The 21,079-nt window shown below is 35.8% G+C and overlaps 3 long non-coding RNA genes across 3 annotated transcripts; 2 read left to right on the top strand and 1 right to left on the bottom strand.

The window, feature by feature from the left end:
- Positions 1 to 6,927: 6,927 nt before the first annotated feature.
- On the bottom strand, positions 6,928 to 7,711 carry LOC122409311 (uncharacterized). Its single transcript, XR_006260650.1, has 3 exons — positions 7,416 to 7,711; positions 7,216 to 7,323; positions 6,928 to 7,127 (listed from the first exon to the last, which is right to left on the bottom strand). It is a non-coding gene; the product is annotated as an uncharacterized lncRNA (long non-coding RNA).
- A 1,894-nt stretch (positions 7,712 to 9,605) lies between these two features.
- On the top strand, positions 9,606 to 11,422 carry LOC122409404 (uncharacterized). Its single transcript, XR_006260679.1, has 3 exons — positions 9,606 to 9,720; positions 9,952 to 10,230; positions 11,204 to 11,422. It is a non-coding gene; the product is annotated as an uncharacterized lncRNA (long non-coding RNA).
- A 7,350-nt stretch (positions 11,423 to 18,772) lies between these two features.
- LOC122409955 (uncharacterized) lies at positions 18,773 to 20,850 on the top strand. The gene is made up of 3 exons (XR_006260807.1): positions 18,773 to 18,881; positions 19,952 to 20,027; positions 20,787 to 20,850. It is a non-coding gene; the product is annotated as an uncharacterized lncRNA (long non-coding RNA).
- The last annotated feature ends 229 nt before the right edge of the window (positions 20,851 to 21,079 follow it).

Raw genomic sequence — 21,079 nt, 5'->3', positions numbered from 1 at the left:
AATCAAGGAAACCGTGGAAATCAAAACAACAGAAATAACGGGAACTATAATCGCGGAAATCAAGGCAATAGAGGCCAAAATAAAGGTCATCAGGATAATAAACAAAACAACAACAGTTCAAATAATCAAGGTAATATTCAAAGTCAAAATCAACCGAACAACGGGAATGCGGGAGAAAAGAAAACGATAGGGTCGCTGAAGAACCTCAGTCTCCTTGCACGTACGGCCGAGCGAAAGAACGCGCGCGTCAGCTGTTTGGAGGCCGAGCGAGCCACAGGCTCACCCACACCTCAGGCAAACCAAACGCGAATAAAACTCGAAATAAATTCTTTCGGTTCCTGGGGAATGGCTAGCGATTTTTATATCACGTCGCCGCACGCAATAAATTCAGCTCTCCTTTTGAAAGCTGATACGGGAGCCCAATGCAGCATAATTAAAAGGGGCGCCCTAAAAGAAGATACCGAAATAATCGACGAAACCGTCGAACTGACTGGCGTCGGAGGACAAGCCTTCAACGTCCTGTGTAAAGTCATACTCGAGATCGAAACGCCCGCCGTCAACATTCTTCACGGATTTTTCGTCGTCGACAACGACGTTCCAATCAAAACAGACGGAATCCTGGGACTCGATTTCATGAAAAAACACAAGGTCGACATATTGGGTGGCCGTATAATCAAAATATATGGTCACGTCGAGCCTTTGGTGAACGGTTCGGAGAAATTAAAATTACCCCCCCGTTCTGAGAGTATTCACTACGTGAAAGCAAAAAAACTGGCAATCGGATGCGTAGCAGCCAGAGAAATTGAAAAAGGAATAAAAATAGGACAAGGGACGGTTCACGAAAAAAGTATGATTTTCCCCATCTCTTTTCTAAACACGTTAGACCAGGAAGTCTCGATCGAAAGACCGACGGTCGAAATCGAAGAAATAGGAAGCGTCCAAGAACAAAACCAAACGAAAACAGGTGAAACGGCGAACGGTCCAGCCAAAGAAGGAATCTATGTGACTAACGCCGAAGAAAAAGGAAAAAGAGTCGAAGAAATTATGAAACAAATCGGAGAACATTCACATCTCAACAAGGAAGAAGAAAAATTTCTACAAGAATTTTGCCAGGAATTTGGAGACGTATTCCACCTAGAAGGAGAAACTCTGGGAAATACAAGCCTCGTGGAACATCGTATCTATACAAAAAAGGACACCGTACCAGTCAATATCCGACCGTACAGATTGCCCGAGAATCACAAGCAAGAAGTGACGACTCAGACGCAGGAAATGCTGAAAGCTGGAATTATCAGGCCAAGTCGAAGCCCGTGGAACGCGCCACTACTGGTCGTCCCTAAAAAAGCGGACGCTCAAGGTAACGTCAAGAAGAGAGTCGTCGTCGACTTCAGAAAATTGAACGAGGTCACCGAGGGAGATTCTTACCCTCTGCCCAATATCACAGAAATCCTGGATCAATTGGGAAAAGCAAAATATTTCACCACACTCGACCTTGCCTCTGGATTTCATCAAATTCCGATGGCGGAAGAAGACAAACAAAAAACTGCCTTTTCAACTCCGTTGGGCCACTACGAATACAATCGAATGCCTTTCGGATTAAAAAACGCACCACCGACTTTCCAAAGATTGATGGATGCTGTTTTAGCAGGTCTTCAAGGTCTCAAATGTTACGTTTACCTGGACGATATCGTAATACACGGATCAAGTTTCAAGGAACACAACGAACGACTACGAGATGTCTTCAAACGGTTGAGAGAAGCTCAATTAAAAGTGCAACCGAAGAAATGCCAATTTCTGAGGAAAGAAACGCAATATTTGGGTCACATCATCACAGAAGTGGGAGTGAAACCCGATCCGGAGAAAATCAAAGCTGTAAAAAATTTTCCTTCACCAAAAAATGTTAAAGAAGTCCAATCATTCCTGGGACTCGCAGGATACTACAGGAAATTCATTCAAGATTTTTCAAAACTCGCAAAACCATTAACAGAGCTAATAAAAAAGGACAGAAAATTCGAGTGGAACGAGCATACGCAGGCAGCGTTCGAGACATTAAAAGAAACACTCAGCACCGCACCGATACTCCAATATCCCGACTTCACGCAACCGTTCGTCGTTACCACCGACGCATCGGACAAGGCGATCGGAGCCATCTTATCGCAGGGAAAAATAGGGGAAGATTTACCAATTTGTTATGCGAGCAGAACGCTAAACAAAGCTGAAAGAAACTACTCAGCAACGGAAAAGGAAATGCTGGCAATAGTTTGGGCTGTACATCAGTTTCGCCCGTACATTTATGGAACGAAATTCACTATCGTTACCGATCATCAACCCCTCACCTGGTTATTCAACGTAAAAGATCCAGGCTCCAGACTAATGCGGTGGAGAATAAAATTAGAAGAATACACATACAAAATTGAATATAAAGAAGGCAAAAAGAACACTAATGCTGACGCACTGAGCCGCATATACGCAATCACGCGCAGTCAAAACAAAAACACAGATCAGCTGCAAAAAGAAGGAAGAGGAAGGCCGCGAAAAATCAGAGCCGACGCGACTCCATCTTCTTCAACAACACCAGCCTCCTCGGACAATCGGTCCAGCCCTAATCATAATGGCCGACTTGATAATCAGCCGAGTGTGGCTGAAGATAAAAATGAGACGCATATAGTGGACAGCGACGAAGGAGATAGCGAGAGTGAAACCGAACACCTCGACTCCGACGCGACGGACCTGTCAGAGAAAGACAGAAAAACAATACTACGAGAGTATCACGACACGCCTCTCGGAGGACACCCCGGAGTAAAAAGAATGACTCAACGAATTCAAGAAAAGTATCGTTGGCCGGGAATGAAAAAGGAAATAAAAGAATACGTAGCGAAATGCGACAAATGTCAAAAGAATAAAGTAACGAAGCTAAATCGAGCACCGATGATTATCACCGACACTCCAGAAAGAGCATTTGAAAAATGCGCGGTCGATATAGTAGGACCTCTACCCGAAACCGACCGAAGAAATAAATATATTCTAACGGCACAATGTTTATTAACAAAATTTTCCGAAGCAATTCCATTGGAAAATCAGGAGGCACAAGAAGTAGCAAGGGCATTGACCACTCGGATCATTTGCCAACATGGACCTCCTCAAACCATTCTCTCCGATCAGGGAACGAATTTTCTGAGCGACGTGTTCAAGGAAACGTGCAAATTATTGCGCATCAAGAAAATTCAAACAACCGCATATCATCCACAATCGAACGGAGCATTGGAAAGATCCCATCGCACTCTGGCAGAATATTTAAAACATTTCGTTCAAGAGGATCAAAGGGATTGGGATTTATGGCTACCATACGCCATGTATACGTACAATACAACACCTCATTCATCTACAGGATTCACCCCGTATGAATTGAGGTATGGTCAAAAACCTGTTTTACCGACTGCACTCAAAGAGCCGCCGAGAACCACATACTCGTACGACGACTATGCAGCCGAACTTCGAGAACGACTCCGGGCGACTTGGCAAGTCGCGAGAAAAAAATTAATGAAAAAAAAGGAGAAAATAGCAGAAAAACAATGGGAAACTGCAAAAAACACCGAATATCGCGTTGGCGATAAAGTACTGCTGCTCGATCCAACAGTTCGTCGAGGCAGATCAGCAAAATTAACACCAAAATGGACAGGACCATTTGAAATAAAAAGTAAGGATTCACCAGTAAACTACAGTATCGGCAAGGGACGCAGAACTGTACGAGTCCACGTAGAACGGATCAAGCCCTACGTTACCCACTAGCCGACTGCAGTGAGTCTCGCTACAGCTCACGGCACTACAGACAGAAAACCACTGCTCGATGACCATTAACTTCACGCTGGACACGACGCAGACGGTAGCGGACAGGCACACGTCCGCGACAACTTCATAGAACAAGCAACAATCAGAACACATGGACATCTTAACGAAATCAAACACCAAGAGAATCTAGAGTCGCGGCAGCGACTCTGAGACAAGTACATTTATAACAACAACATGACATGATGACGAGTTGCTGCCAGAGACTCTTTACCGGAGCGATAGCGTTTCCAATTGTTTTCGAAAATTTTCAAAATTTGTTTCTTCAATAATTAATTAACTATAGTATTCCAGAGAATATTATAAGTTGACGTATTTTTTATTTTTTTTTGTCTTTCTTTTGCGACCTCTTCGAGCTCTGTAGCTTAACGCATTGAAGAGATATTAATTATTTATTTTTTAATAGCATCAAAAAATGGGTCGGATTTTCGCACACATTTTTGATGTTTATTTGTTTTTATTTAGTTACAAATCTGGTGCCATAATACATTTTATATACCTATGTATATTTCCGTGAATAACGTATGGTGTGTTGTTTATATATGAATGTCAGTGAGGTTATAAAGATCGCGACGAATGTGACAGCTCACCGATACTGTCTCAATTTCTGTGAAAAGAAATAGACAAGCAGGACAATGTTTTTTTCGGTAGTTTAGTGAAAGTGGCGAAAAAAAAGTGAAGAAGAGGAAAAGAAAATTGTAAAGACAGAGGAATTCAAGAGTGTTGTGTAATGGTTATCAACAACGTTACAGGAGACTGTCAGGTAGTGTACAAGACCGAAAAAAATTGGTTCCAAAGGCTCTTATGATACTTTTCGCATCGATGGTAAAACGAAATAAAATATTTTGATTAAGGATTTTTTCTTCGACAATGTGTACTCCGGATTTAAAAAAATAATCCATGTCTCTGCATATTTCTTTGCCACGGCAATAATTCATAAGCTCTCTCCGAAATTGTTCAGACTCGTAGATGATAATTATCATTTTTATCATGCTATTTCATAGGAAAACAAATAAAATAACCCACGACAGGAGTGACGAAGGAGAGCGAGGGATTATAAATATATAGCGTAAAGAAGTGAACGCATTGTCAGCAATTTAGAGAAAAGCTTCATCTAGTTAAGGATTTGACGCATTAACCTGTAAAAAAATGAAGATGGAGAGTGCTCACAGGTTACAGAGGCAATGTTTCTGATTTCAATTAAGTAAGTGAAAACATGTTCATCATTAATTTGTTTGATTTAAAGAGAACTCTCAAAAGGCTGATAATTATTCAATAGAATCAATTAGAAATGTCATTTGTTAAAAGATTGTCTGGTAAATGTTTTTCCAATAGAACAGTAATTTAATGTTTTTGATTGCAGAATCTTGTCATGATATCTCCAGTACCGATGAAATGTAGAAGAGGCTTTTTGCCGCTTCATTAATTCTTATTTAACATTCATGGTACACGATCAAGTTAGAGCAATGCCAGGCATGGTCTTTGGCATCAATAGTTACGCTTGGTGGTTTACCTGGAAGATTATTGATTCATCACATTCAAATTTTAGAGACTTTGTCGCAACAATTCAAGCCCATAGAAATGATTCTTTTTCCTCAAGTTGATCTACGACACTGAAATTTTGGGGTTTGGTTCGTAGAGTCTTGTCTCGCTGTTCAGTTGGAAGGGACTCAAAAATTTGTCTGGTTAAAAAAGCCAAACAGACCAGCAAAGATTTTGTCCGAAAGAAATAAAGGTAACTCATTATTTTTTAATCATTACCTTCTAATCGGAATATAAAATTAACATTACCTTCTAATAAATCATCCTAAATCGGAATATAAAACACTAGACCGATAAACTCATTCAGCGTTATGTTTAATACTCAGTATATTCAATATCAGTATAATTAGTAGAAACGATTTGAATAAAAATTCTACAGTCAATTGATTTTTGTTCATTCAAGCTTCAATTCGATTTTTTGACATTGGTAGATTACAGTGGAAACGTGCACAATTTTCTGCTAACTTTTCTGAACTCAAACCGACACGGAGTGATTTTCTACGATCACAATGTTGATATGAACGTTGCATTCAAGTCTGTCGCTTTTAAAATCTTTTGGTTTAATGACAATTTTTATTTTTTGATAGAATATGAATTAGTCGATGATGAAAATTATTGTAATTTTGGATTTGAAAGACTAGTTTCTTCAAAATTCTCGATAACCATATTTTTTCTTAAATATTTATAATTTCATATTTTTGCAGCTTTGTTTCTCGAAATCATTGAATTGATTAAAAATCCCAAAAGCAGTATTGTTGCTGACTAGAAGTTACTGACTCGTGGCTTGGTTAGCGTTCGTGTCATTTTCGAAAAATACGGGCATCAGTTGTTTCAACAACTACACGAGCTCGTTGAACTATTTACAAAGTAAATTTTTTAGGTCTGTTCTGACTCGTCAAGATTTGGAGGAGAATTTTATGGGGACGTTGATGGATTGCTTGATACGTTGGAGAAAAGCGCTGAATTTGCAGCCACATTACAGATTATTCAAAAGTGCTTGCTATTGGCAAAGCAAATCTGAGGAAATCAATGGCGCTGAAGTTTTTGTTCCCTGCCGAATTTCCAATTCGTCACATTTCAAGCTGCAGCAATGATTCGTGAAATAAATAATTGATGAATTAAAAACGTTTTTTTTTTGTTCATTTCGTTGGACTCCAACGTTGCAAACTTCAGCATCGTGGAAATCATTTTTTTTTCGTTTTTGGTGGAATGCAAGTATATAAATTTTTGAATCCTTTCATAAAAAAGACTAAATTGATAATCTCGCAGAGTTTTCACTTTAATTCCAACAAAGTAAAACAATTCGAAATAAAATATGCCCGCGTGCGTGTGTATGTGTATGTGTGTGTTTGTAAATACCTAAAACAACTTAAATGTAATAAAATGATTTTTTTTTAAAACTGATTCTGCTTGAGTTTGATTTCATTGTTTCAATCGATCAATATCGTTATTTTGAAAGAAGATTGAGTGTTTTGGTCTCTGGAGTCCTATAGTTATTTAAGGACACAATCTCAATATTTAAGAATAAAAAACATGTTATTTATGGGTTTCAACTAATTTTACTCATTTTTTATTCTTTTTAAACCTTGAATGAGATCTACATGTTAGCTTTTTTCAATTATAGCGACGAGGAGTCGATAATTGTTTTAATAAGTATTGGAGTCGTTTTTGAGCATCTTCTTCGTTTTTTCGGCATTTTTTTCCTGCACGCTTCCATCGTGATGGTCTGACTTGCTCAACTGAAAAATAAGATACTATGAGTTAATTATATAATACAAGATCGTATATACTACTAATTATTAAATATATTTCAAGATATCGTATAACCTTGTTTGTTATCTACTTTGACTGACGAGGTTGATTTTTGGTCACCAATCCGTGATGAATCTTGTTGGTTTTGGTCACCATTCCATGATGGATTTTGTTTCTGGGCATCTGAAAAAAAGGAAGATTTTTCCTTTCTCTGTTATATACAGAAAGAAGAGATGCCGATACTTTCAAACGATGGTTTAAAATATAGTACTCACCCATTTACAGAGCAGTTTCGTATTGTTATTTTTTAAGAGCACACAACTATATTTATTCAATATTCAAATTTTATAGTCAAAAACACATGAAAATTTGAATTAAGCAGAAACGTATTTGTCGCACCCTAGTAACACCGCGCTCATCAGTTGCTGGTACGGTAATGAGTATTGCACAGTGGAGTACGGTCGACATCCTACGATAATGAGCGAATCTAATTACAAATTCGACATTCCAATGCAATCTACCTGTAATATTATCTTATCATTTCACATTGCATTGATGGCGGTGGGTATGAAGGTATAAACTCCATTGGTCTTCTATATTCAGGTTTAGGTTCACGATATCCCAAAAAAACAGCATGAATGCTGAGAGAAAAAATTGGAGACACGTACATTTATGTCACCTGGACAGTAATCTCACTGAAACCCCTACGTGTTACTCATGTAGAGATCTTTGCACAATTGTCCTCATCAAATATTGATTAAACATAATGTATGAATAATTGTCCTATTATAATGTATGAATAATTGTCATAAAAAAATTAACCCTATAGAAACTATCAAAAAAAACCAATGCACGATGATTTTAGAAGAATCTCTCGGAACTTGCTTCAAATGAGCAATTACGATAAAAGTTATAAAAAAACTATTTCAAACGTAATGAATAAAATAAACTTGCTGAATCATGATAATGCATGAAAAACGTTTAGTTCGAAAGGAACAAAACGTTGTCAAATAATAAAAGTAAAAGTGACAAGTACATCGGATGACGAATGAAAAAAATTACAAACATAATGATATTATAAAAAAAATGAAGGACAAAGAAATTACAAATGAAAAAAAAATAAGTAGCAAAAAATTATGAACAAAACAATAATACAGAAGCATTCGGAAAATTACGAGCATGAACAAATTACCCGCCGATGAAAAATTACCGATTCAGATGCAAAGTTGTCAGAGTGAATTTTTGCTAAAATTAGAATCACAAAAACAGACAAAGAAAAAAATCACAAACGAAAAAAATGCAAAGAAAAAAATTACAAACGAAAAAAATTACAAACGGAATAAAATACAAACGAGAATAATTACAAACAAACAAAAAAATTAAAACGAAAAAAATTTATTCATTAGGTTTTGAACGATTCCCGAAATATTCTGATAAGATGATTGAGTTAGTAGGATTCACGTAATAATTTCGTGTAAACGTAGTCTCCAATCTTAAAAAATTCATGTACGTTTGAGGTCGTGTGTGAAATATTGGCGATCTACACTACCGATGGCGGCGCTCGTGTCCCTCGGAAAAATAGCGCTATTGGAGTGCAATTTTGACAGTTGTGCATGATTTAGCATTGGAAGCATGGACCAGTCGTATTTAAAACTCCGACAAATTTATGAATACATACATTTTTGCTGATAACTGCTCCAAAAACCACTTAACGACATTAATATTATGTGACAGGTTGTCTGCTTTGCACTCCAACAGCAGTTCAAGAAAAATCCGCTAGGCGTTGCATGCTTAGTGTGGATCGCCAATTTGGAGCGCAAGTGTGACAGCGCTAGCGATTTTTGCACTTCTCTGTTTTCTCTCAAATAATTTATGCAAAAAGAAATTAACGACTTTCGTAATATTCATTCATTCATTCAAGAATTAACAGAATGATTTTCGAAATGGATCTAATTGACATTTCATTCAATGCGAGTTTTGTTTAATGTGAAATCGTTACCGACTGAACGTCTTCATGATATACTATCGCATGGTTGGTAAATATCTTGAAGATGGAGATCTCCGTAAATATATGGTTCATGGTCAACGCCACGCGCGGCAAGATACCGCAAAGCAAATGAAAATCAAAACGACGCGGTGACTACAACAATGGCTGTACAAGGGGACGACGTAAGTACTACACAATATACTCATTTTTCATTTCATAGTTATAAATAATAACGAAGGTGTTTTTTCTTTATGTTTTAGGTCATACTGGATGACATCGATATGGGTGAGTTTTTGATATTATTTTTTTTTAGTTGTTTTTTCCGTGATGTTCAGTGAGTATGAGCATGCCGCGTTTAACTTGGACGCTAACAACGTTAATAGCGTTATGTCCGCGTCAGCGTTCAAGTTAAACGCGTTCATACTCACTGAACATTACGGAAAAAACAGTTTGTTTTTTCCGTGATATTCAGTGAGTACGAGCACGTCTAACTTGGACGCTACAACAGCGTTACGTCCAAATTAAACGTGCTCATACTCACTGACTATTACAGAAAAAACAATCTACACAGTTTGTTTTTTTCGTGACGTTTAGTGAGCATGAGCATGTTTAACTTGGACGTACGCTGACAACGTTAACAGTGTTACATCCAAGTCAGTGTCCAAGTTAAACGTGTCACGGAACAAACAAACTGTGTTCCATAATTATTGGCGTGAAGCCAGAATGTAACTCAGTTTTGCTACGAAACTTTTCTAGCAGTAGACTATTAAAAAAGTTTTGTAGCAAAACTGAATTACAACCTTTTAACATCATTTTTGTTTCAGCGCTTCATGATTACAACCGAGACCAACGGGGACCAGGTGACATAATCCACAATGAGGCACAAATCGAGAGCGACTACCCACTGCCCCCAGGACAGCGGCCTCCTCCATCTCCACAGCCTGATGCTCTGGAAAATAGGCGACAGCTGCCCCCTGATCAGCCTCCGCCAAATAATCAGCGCCAGTGTGAGCCGATGGACCAGCGTGGTCAGAATAGGCGCCAGCGACAACCTACAGGTGGACAGCGACCGCCAGTGAATCGAGTTGGGCCACGCCGAGGAGGTGAATTTTAAAAATTACTTCTATTTTCTCTCTTTTTTATCTATCCCTTTTACTTTTGCTTCTTCTTTTTTTCCAAGATTGTGTGCTACATTTCCTCTTTCTGTTACTTTGACAATATGACATGCTTCATCCTTTCTTTCTTCAATTCTTGAAATCTTTCTTTCGCTGTAATCATTTTTCCTGCCTATTTCAAAATTCTGTGCTCGCGTTTCTCTTTTTCTTATCTTTCACTTTTTCTCTTTTTTATACTGATTTATTTCTCTGACTTCCTTCGTTCTCTTTTTTCAATATTTATAATCATGTGCTTCATTTCTTGATCTTTTCATTCTCTTTTTCAATTCATGTGCTCTATCTCCTCTTTCTCTCTCTCTCTCTTTATTAATAACCACGTTGTTCATATTTCTTTTTTCATTTCCTGGAATCTTGCTTTTTTAGCTTGAATCATTTTTCCTGCCTTTTTTTATGCTTGTTTTTCTTTATGTGCTCCCCTTTTTCTCTGCTTTTCTCTGTGCTTTTTTCCGCTTTTTTCATTGCTATTCGTTGAATTTAATCATTTTTCTTGCCCTTTGTTCATCATTTTATGTTTTCACCTTTTCTTTCTTTTTCTCTTTCTCTCTGTGCTCCTTTCGTTTTCATTTGTTCACAATTCTATTCTTGCTTTTTTCATTTCCATCTCCTCTTTCTCTTCCTTCATCTTTTCCTTTTGTATTTTTTTCATTTTTTCGATTCGTGTGCTTCACTTCCTTTTTCTATCTCTCTTCATCAATAATCGCTTTTTCATATTCTGAAATTTTTTTTTTCGCTTTATTTTTCTCGCCTTTTTTTCATCAATTTTATGCTTGCTTTTTTCTTGTGCTCCACATTTTCTCTCTTTTTCTTTTTCTCTGTTCTTCTTTCGTTTCTTTTTTCATTTGCATGCTATTTGTTTTTTCTGTTTAATAAGGATGTGCTTAATCTTTCTCTTTTTTTTTAGGTCGACAGCAGAGGTGGGCATACCACGAACGCGCACATCGCAATGCGATGGCCCGTTTAGTTGATACGTTGTATCAGATCTCTAATCCGTACCGCGGACGGCGCATTGGGCTCAGCCATTATGACCATGGGCCATTGACCGATAATGAAAAAAATTGATATCGATTAATAATAAAAATGAAAAAATTTCGAAAAGTTGATTAAAATTAAAAAAAATTCAAGAAGTTAATTATCAAAAATATAATGATGTTTTATGTTAAATATAAAAAATGTTTAAAAAGTTGAATATTTTAAATATTTATAAAAACTTTAAAACAAATTTTTTTTTAATTGTAAAAAAAATTATTTCATAAAAAAAAATACAGAACAATTCGAAAAAAATTTTACAAATCTTGAAAAAATGTTATATTAAAAAAAAACTAATCTGCATCTATTTTTTAAAGTGTCAAAAGAATTAAATAACAAGTAAAAAATAATAAACCGAAAAATCGCCCTTGAAATCATTTTGGAAACCGATGCCTCATTCTTCTTATTTGATTCGAACAGCTAAATCAATTGAAAAAAATTCCATCTAATTTACGTGCAACATTAAAATTTATTATATCAATTCGAGGCCAAGTATTTTCTAATGAATTGAAAAAAGTTACCATTTGAATTACGTGCAACACTAAAATTTATGATATCAATCGGTGGACAAGTATTGTATTAGTAACTCCAAATTTTGACATTATTGAATTGTTCTAAGAAGCTTTCAAATCCAAACGAATCACATGCAAGCTAGTCATTTCTTACTCTATGGTGGCAGAGACTTATAAGAAAATCGATTCTTCTCAGACTTTCAGGATCCTCTGGTATTATTCACAAAATTCGACGTCGATTGGATCGATACAAATTATGTTTAAATATGTGTTAAAAGTACTTGTCCGGCCCATCACTTTCCGTTTAAATTGTTTATCCAAATAAAAGTCAGGGCTTGTCTAGAACTGATGGATCACAAGTATTCATGCAGAGGGAATTGAGAGAATAATCTTCAAGTCATTTTTACTTAATTGCACTAATTTAATAAAATACGGAAACAAATTATTCCGCAATATAGAAGGGATATTATTGTGCATCGATAAATGAAAAAAATTGTACATAATGTATATGTTGAAGCTTCCAAAATAACTCTGCAGTTTACATTCGATGACGGCAATTTTTACTTCCCACTTATTCTTCCAGCGAACGAGTTCCATTCGGAATAAGAACTAACCTATACTATTATTAAGAACATTAAATAAATAATGAATCGCATTTCAACAAACTTTTAACGAGATTCTGCCGTGCCATTTCGTTTTTTTATGATTGATTCTTTATTGAATGAATAGTGATGGGCCGGACAAGTACTTTTAACACATATTTAAACATAATTTGTATCGATCCAATCGACGTCGAATTTTGTGAATAATACCAGAGGATCCTGAAAGTCTGAGAAGAATCGATTTTCTTATAAGTCTCTGCCACCATAGAGTAAGAAATGACTAGCTTGCATGTGATTCGTTTGGATTTGAAAGCTTCTTAGAACAATTCATTAATGTCAAAATTTGGAGTTACTAATACAATACTTGTCCACCGATTGATATCATAAATTTTAGTGTTGCACGTAATTCAAATGGTAACTTTTTTCAATTCATTAGAAAATACTTGGCCTCGAATTGATATAATAAATTTTAATGTTGCACGTAAATTAGATGGAATTTTTTTCAATTGATTTAGCTGTTCGAATCAAATAAGAAGAATGAGGCATCGGTTTCCAAAATGATTTCAAGGGCGATTTTTCGGTTTATTATTTTTTACTTGTTATTTAATTCTTTTGACACTTTAAAAAATAGATGCAGATTAGTTTTTTTTTAATATAACATTTTTTCAAGATTTGTAAAATTTTTTTCGAATTGTTCTGTATTTTTTTTTATGAAATAATTTTTTTTACAATTAAAAAAAAATTTTTTTTAAAGTTTTTTTTATGGGTGGAATTATCAGCAAACGAGGGACCATCAATGTACTTGTCCCAACCTTTTTTTTCCCTAGGGGAAGTTTATGGTTTGATATCACGTCTTTTTTCTCAAAAGATCCTTATTTATGTTCAGATGACTATAAGATTTTAGTTTAAATTTCTATGAATTGTTTATAATTTTCGGCGTATAACGTTGGTTTTCACGAAAAAAGACCTATTTTTCGTCGAAATTGTACTGAAAATATTTCGATAGAGGTGTATTCTTGGACTTTGGTGATTTTTCTCCTTGTCTTCTAATATGTTTCGTCCATTGGGAACTCAAGAGCATGGAGCAATGCGTGTTACGGGCCGAGATATGATTTTCGGCTGATAACGTTAGGAAAAAGAAAGGAAAAGAGGAAAGATAGATCAAATTCTAGACACAACAAATCCAACAGAATTGGCCCTTTTTAAATGTTGCTTTTGCATTCTGAATCTAGACATTTTCGTATCATTCAAAACGTGTCTCCGATGAAATATATTTCCAAAGTTTGCAAGTGGCCGCTGAGATCCAATTATCTACAGTTTGATAGTTGCTGAAAAAAGGCACCCGGAAACATTTATTATGTCAGAACTCAAAAAAGCAAAAAAAATTGAGCGTACTTAATTCAACAGAGCAACGGAATTCAAAGACGTTTAAGGTATCTGCATTGGTTTTGGAGAAAAACAATTTCAGGAGAATTCAGGAATGAATTTAAAAGTTTAAAAACTCAGAATAAAATAGAAAACGGAAAATTTAGGAATTTAGAAAAGCTGAAGACGTTTGTGATGAATTTTTGAGATTACATGTTACGGTTGGAGTAAAAAATTTAAATGATTGGCACACATGCTGCGACACAAAAATATGAAAGTTTGGAGGTATTCGCTTCATACCGCAGTAATACAAACTTCAATAGTATTTAAAAAGAAATACTTTAAAACTTACTAAACCAAGTTCTATTACTCATTCTCATAATCAAAGATAGGGGGTGATACTTAACACACATATTTATGCACAGAAATTTCAGAGTTCGCAGGTATCTGCTGCGATTCAATGTATCTGCACAATAAATTTTGAAGACAGCAATTTAAAATTTATCCATAAATGAGCAACTGAAGACTTCTGTGATGAGTGTTCACTTCATATATATGTTACAGTTAGTTTTAAAAAGTAAAATGAGTGGCACAGTATATCAATTTTATAATTCTCAGATTTTTGCTGTATTTCAATAATCCAAATCTATAGTATTATAGAGAAAAGTTGGCAAAAGTCATGATGTTACGTTGAAATGACATAGCGAACATTATATTCAGAAATTCTGTATGTTCCCATGGATGTTAGCAGGCATTATATTTGATCGCATCCAAAACTGAGCAACTGTAGACTTAGCGTAATGAATCTTTTCACTAATAATTCCACATTTGTAGTTTGCAAAGTGGGAATACTCAACATACATGTCATTTCATAAGTATTGTTGTCAAAATTTGTGTTTGCCTACCGCATTCCGACGATTCAAATTTTCATATTATCAGCAAAAAAAGCATCCCAAGACTTTTTGGAACAAGTTTCAAAATTTATTACTCGACAGACCAGGTGGAAAAAGAATAACTACACTTATATCAAGACCAGAAACTGTTTTGAGAATCTGTTGTACAAAATGTGCGATTGATGATCATAATTGGAAACCTTTTGAATCACGTTACCACAATCAGCATGAAGAAATAGTAGAAAATCATAGGACACATATTAGGCAATTAATTAATGATATGTATCGATCCGCTGCAAACCGATGGAGTGAAAACATGGATCGGAGAGGGCAGAGCCAAACTGAATATGAAGCAAAATATGGGAAACATGAGAAATAAATTAGAAAACATTTATTCAATTAAAGTTTACAACATCATTCTAACAGTTCTGTGTGTTTTTGTTGTATTTATTCATATATATAATCTGACGCCTTCATATATATAACCTAGCCTACTGACAATATATTTACACTGGACAATATTTCTCGCACTCTGATTTAATTGAAAGATTATTTTAGTTAACGCTTATTTCCAGTCGAACAAAATAATGAAATCTTGAAAAGTTTTCGTTGACATATGCATCGCGCCTTTTTTATATCCGTTTTCGCACACATATCACAGACTACATTTACGCGGCCGCTTTGATACTGGTTTAGTATATCACAAAATTTAACGAAATAAATGGTAATTTGCACTTCGTTAGATGACGAAAATTATTTTTAGTTATCCCGCACGCACTTCATAACATCATAACCCCAAACGTCAACATGACGTGAAACTTCGGCTGGTGACTTTCGAGCTCTCGGCATGTGACGTCAGTCCGCGACACCGCCGCGAAGTTAGACCGAGGGACATGAGGCCTTTGATGGTATTATATACAGACATGTCAAATTTCTAAATGTGTTAGTAACTTTTGCATTATCTTGAGCCTGTGCAAAGTTTTTTCTCAGCAATTACGCTACTGATCGTGTTGGTTTCGGGCTCATTCGAAAGAGATTTTGAAATTTAGTCTCCAAACTAATTTTCGCTTAACAAAACATCTCTTGAGCTCCGCAATTCTAGAAAATGACATGCCAGTTTTACCCCCACCACCGCGAATCGTTTTATTCAGAGAAAAGATAGTCTCGGCGAGAGCCTCAGGCCAGCAGACGACAGGGCTGTCAATGTACTTGTCCCGAGACTCTACCGAGTCTCTTGATAAACAAAAAATTGTTTGATTTATTGTCGTTTTCCTGCTCATTTTTGCTATCCTCCTGCGTCGGTTATGATCCATTTTTATCCTGATTCTCTGTGCTATCGCTGGCAATCATTTTCTTAAACTTATAACTAAGTTTTTCACAATGTTTGACTATCGTGAAGAGTTAGTAAAATTGGACACACTTTTCCTTTTTTTAAATTGTATGTAATAAATTTGAGAAATTTACATTTTGACCAACATGCAGTGCTGCTGTATTGCCAGCATAGGGCAGCAAAAAAAATTGATTAAAAAGAGAAAGAGAAATAGATTGGAAGTCACATTCTAGATGAATCCCGATCTCGGGACCCTCAAATTACAATCCTGCAACGCTGACCACTGCATTACGATGCTCATTTGCTATGGAATGTGTAGTCAAGTCACCCGAGATTGAGCCTTCCTCGACAACCATGTTTCCTTCCAATTCTTTTTAGCTCCGATTTGACATCCAAAGCACTGAACATTTCCTGGGTCATATGGATTGAAAAAAAAATTGATTACGAGTGAACCTCGACCCCGTAACCTTCGAACTGCGAACCCGTTACGTTGACGACTACACCACAACACGCTATTTTAGAATCATGCGAACAAAACTTATAATATATATAAATCGTGAGTCATATCAAAAAGCGTGGTCAAACGTCTTTTAGCATCCATGTTTACGTGCAAGCGGATAAATTCATACAGCAGATACGATAAACCATTGGTGGTGATAAGAAAAATATCATGAACGAATTATAACCAAATTTGAAGTGAAAAAGCAATAAAAACATATCGTTGCAAATTTTTTCAACGCTCCACTATTCTCGAATCTATAAAAATATGGATCATGAAGTTGATTAATTAATAGATCGTATTAGGGAAAGCGATATGAACTATGAACATAGTTTTATAAGAAAATATTTTTGTTTTAACATATCCACCCATTTCACCTTTTATTTTTCTTTTTTACATCGAAATTTCATACATAAATGACTGGACAATATAATGATATCTAACCACAATGCGAGCTGCTGATCCCTCAAAAACGATTTTCTGGCATTCCTTACAGAAAAACTATTATCTGTACATCGCTCAATATTTCCATTCAGATGAGAGGAGAAAGATTTTTCAAAATAAATTATTACAAGAACTCGATTTATTATATACACGTTTTTATTGTAAATAATTATCATCATCATCATCATTATCACCATCATTATTACAATTGTTGTTGTTTTGTTGTTATTATTATTATTGAACACCAATTATTCACGTCACTGATAATCCACTTACTAAACATTTTGATTTTTGATTGAAATACACTCTGTACAGAACAGCACCTTGGGGATCATAACCTCACACGTCAACATGACGTGCAGCTGCGAAAACAAGTCTCGGATATGTGTCTTATGTATATATATCGACGAAAACGCTTATTGCGACATCTGTACCTTGTATCTACAACTATCTTACATCATTTTTTTCGGCTAGTGACTTCGGCCGACCGGAAATGGTGACGACGGCCATTTTCGGCCAACCTAGTCCCTACCCCTCCTATACCCCTCTTGCCATCCAGACTGTCAAATTTATGAACACTGTTTATGTGCCTGTTGACGCACATTGCATCAACGTCTCAATCTCTTCTCTACTAAAATAAACTCGTTCATTGAAAAAAAGGTAAGTTTTATTCTTATGTTCACAGCATATTCTTTACTTGTATTTTTAATGGTTAAAAATCGTTGTGGTTTCTGTTTCAGCGCAGTGCTCTTATATAGCAAATCTACGAAGCCGGCGAAAATTCAACAAAAAAGTAAGTCCACAATGTTTTTAAAAGTTTTATTAACAAATTAGTGAAAAAACATACTGTTATGGTTTTTTGTATTGTAAAAATGTAAATTCTTGAAGTTGGATCTTTTTTTTGCACAATGGTAGGTGTTGATAGATAGATTCTTTCTATAGGTGCAAAATCTAGACGCTGTTGGATATTTAGTTTTTAATAGATACTTCCTATGTGCTAAATATAAACGCTGCCAGATGTTTATTGTTCTCAGAAGTTTGGAGTACTATTTTTTTCAGCAAAACTGGATACTTCTGGAAGGCGGCCTATACACGGTCAATAATATTGCGCAATATTATTCAACGTGTAGCGGTGGTATTGCACAATGATTGAACGGAAGTTTGAGCGAGCTTAAGCCTGCTCCACACGGTCAATAATATTGCGCAATATAGGTGATTGCACAATATTATTAAATGTGTAGATGTAGTATTGAAATATTGCGCAATCATTGAACAAAAGTTTGAGCTATCTTAAATTTATGGCGCACTACACACCATACAAACTTATTGTGCAATATTACTGTGCAATATTATTGACAGTGTGTAACGGGCCTTAAATTTATGGCGCCCCACACGCCGTACAAACTTGAAAGTGCAATATTATTGAATGTGTATGAGCCACCAAAGTCGTTCAATTTCAATTCATCAAACCGATTTTTAAAGGGGATGTGTTGTTCAGCTATGAAATCTCAATCTTCATTTTTCGTGTCAATGTTGAAAAATCGGTGAAAATTGCGCGGAAACATGAGCGAAAGCGGCCGAACGCGCGAGAATTCTCTCGCGCGCTGACTATATACATAGTCAAGTAGTGGAGGTAGGAAAACAACAGCAGTAATGCGAATATAGTAATACCAGCGTGCTGAGCGCCTTCCTTGTTCCTTGTGACTGCTGTTCGACCCCCACCACTCGACCATCTTCGTGCGCTCGGCCGTTATCGCTCATGTTTACGTGCAATTTTCACCTATTTTTCAGTATTGAAACAGAAAACGAAGATTGATGTTTTATACCTAAAGTCTTCTACTTTCGAAATCTGTTTGATAAATTGAAATCGGATTACCTCCAGAACATCGAGCCTCACTGTGAAATATGGTACAAAAAATTTCTGACTGTAATTACGCAGAAACTAATTAACTTAAAGTGTCTGGGTTTTGCACACAGAAAGTACCTATCAATATGGACTTTTTCGCGAAGGGTAACTCAAAAAATGGCTCCGTTACGAATTTTTGGTTTTCATGAGTTTTCTCCTTTAAGGAGGTTGAAGCGTATCTTATATTAAAACTATTTTCCAACTTTGCACATTAAAATTTTTGAAACAGAAAGCTTAAGACAGTATTAAACTTCTGGCGGGATAGGCCGATGATTCACCGTCGTGAAATTGAGATATTTATTGTTTAAGTTTGCAATTTTTTGAAAGCTTCCATAAGAGCCCATGTTTAACCTTGTCATTTTCAACAATGAATATCTCGATTACTAGGCGGTGAAACCTCTCCAAATTTTTCACACATAATTAAGCGCTATTCAAGAAGATTCACGTAAATTTTCAATTCATTAATTTGGAAATATAAAATCTAATGTATTTTTTGTATGATGTCCTATATATATCGCTTCAACTTCCTTAATAATTAACCAATTGGGGTTTTCCAAGTCTCATCCTCTTTGTATTTTAGTTCTCTACATTTACTCCGTTGGAACCATTGGCATTGCTCCATCGGTTTTCCTTTTATTAGCAAAAAAAAAATAATGCGATTTTTTGCACTTAATAATTGTTTATAAAAAAAAATGAAAATGGGAATTTCGAGTTCAATTTCGTGCAGTTAGGTCCTGGGGGTTGTTTCGCGTGAGATGGCACCAGTAGTTATTCGCTACTATTTTTGTCAAAAAAAATCTTTATTTGCTTGGCCTAGAGTGGTGGAGGTCGATAAGAGGTTTTCGCTCGGCTGCTCTTGCTCATATTTGGGTCTACTTTTCGGCTATTTTTCAATATTTAGACGAAAAACGAAGATTAACATTCTGTAGTTGGACACTTCTCCTTCAAAAATCAGTTTTATAAATTGAAATTGGACGACTTCCACAGTATCCAGTTTTGTTGATAGAAATTGTACTTCAAATCAAATTTCTGTGTTGATTAACTAAAAAACTAATTATCCTACACCTTCTAGATTTTGCATAGAGGAAGTATCTATCAATACCAACCATCGTGCAAAAAAGAAAGATCCAGCTTCAAGAATAGTAACGGTATGAATTTTTGAAAAAAAACGCAATTTATTCAGGTTTTTTTCCGCTAATTATTAACAATTAGGTCGTTAATTCAGGGTTCATTCTCTTCGCATTTGTATTCTATACATTTTGTCTCATATACTTGCTTTTCCATAGCTCTATTGGTTTTCATTTTAAGCGAAAAACCAAAAAAAAATGCGTTTTTTCACTAATTTGTTAATAAAAAATAAAATAAAATAAGAATCTCGTGCCCAAAACTATAAATTTAAAATTAGGGGGCCATTCCGGGTGTGATAGCACTCGTGGTTACCGGATCGTATATATTTTGTCAAAATTTGATGATTCAATAGTTTCGTTTCCTGGCAAGAACCATTAGCGTAATGGCTTCTGCACACTGTGAGCGATGAGCGATCGAGAGATAGCCAATGAGGGGCTCGTGACGGATGTGACGTCTAGAAAAGCAGAGCGCTCATTGACTGTCACTCGTCGCGCATCGCTCATCGCTCGGGAATTGCGTCCGTATCGCACTTACTGATGTAAAGTATAAAATTTTCTACAATTTCGAAAAAAAAAACAATTCATAAAAATCGTTTTTCTCATAGTTACATAATCCCATTCGACACTTGAAGTTAGCGTCTGTGGTCAAAATGCAATTCCATCCTTAAATCTAGTGCGTGATTGATCCTAAGCATGTGATGCTGTCTTTTTTTTAGCAAATAATACGTTATTATTAACTTTTTTCTTTATCATATATTTGACTTGTGATATTTTTTGCAGGTTGAGGCCATTCGACTTCTGGAAGCAAAGGCGTGCCACGCAAGTGTGTCATCGCAAAATCTGTTAAAAATGTTAAGCTGCTGTGCGCTTAGTAATAGGCCGCAGTGCGCCAAAATAAAAAGCTGCTGTGTGCAGACTTATAGGCCGCAGTGCGCCAAAATAAACAGATTTTGTACTCCTGATATTAATCAACGTTGTTATACAACGTCTAAAGTTTCATACTTGAAAACGATTTACGATTTTCTGATAACAGGGATCTTCAATACTCCGATATTCATTTGTTTCATTGTTGA

Source organism: Venturia canescens, chromosome 4 (genome assembly GCF_019457755.1).
Source record: "Venturia canescens isolate UGA chromosome 4, ASM1945775v1, whole genome shotgun sequence".
NCBI lineage: Eukaryota > Metazoa > Arthropoda > Insecta > Hymenoptera > Ichneumonidae > Venturia > Venturia canescens.
This window is presented reverse-complemented; position numbering and strand designations above follow the sequence as displayed.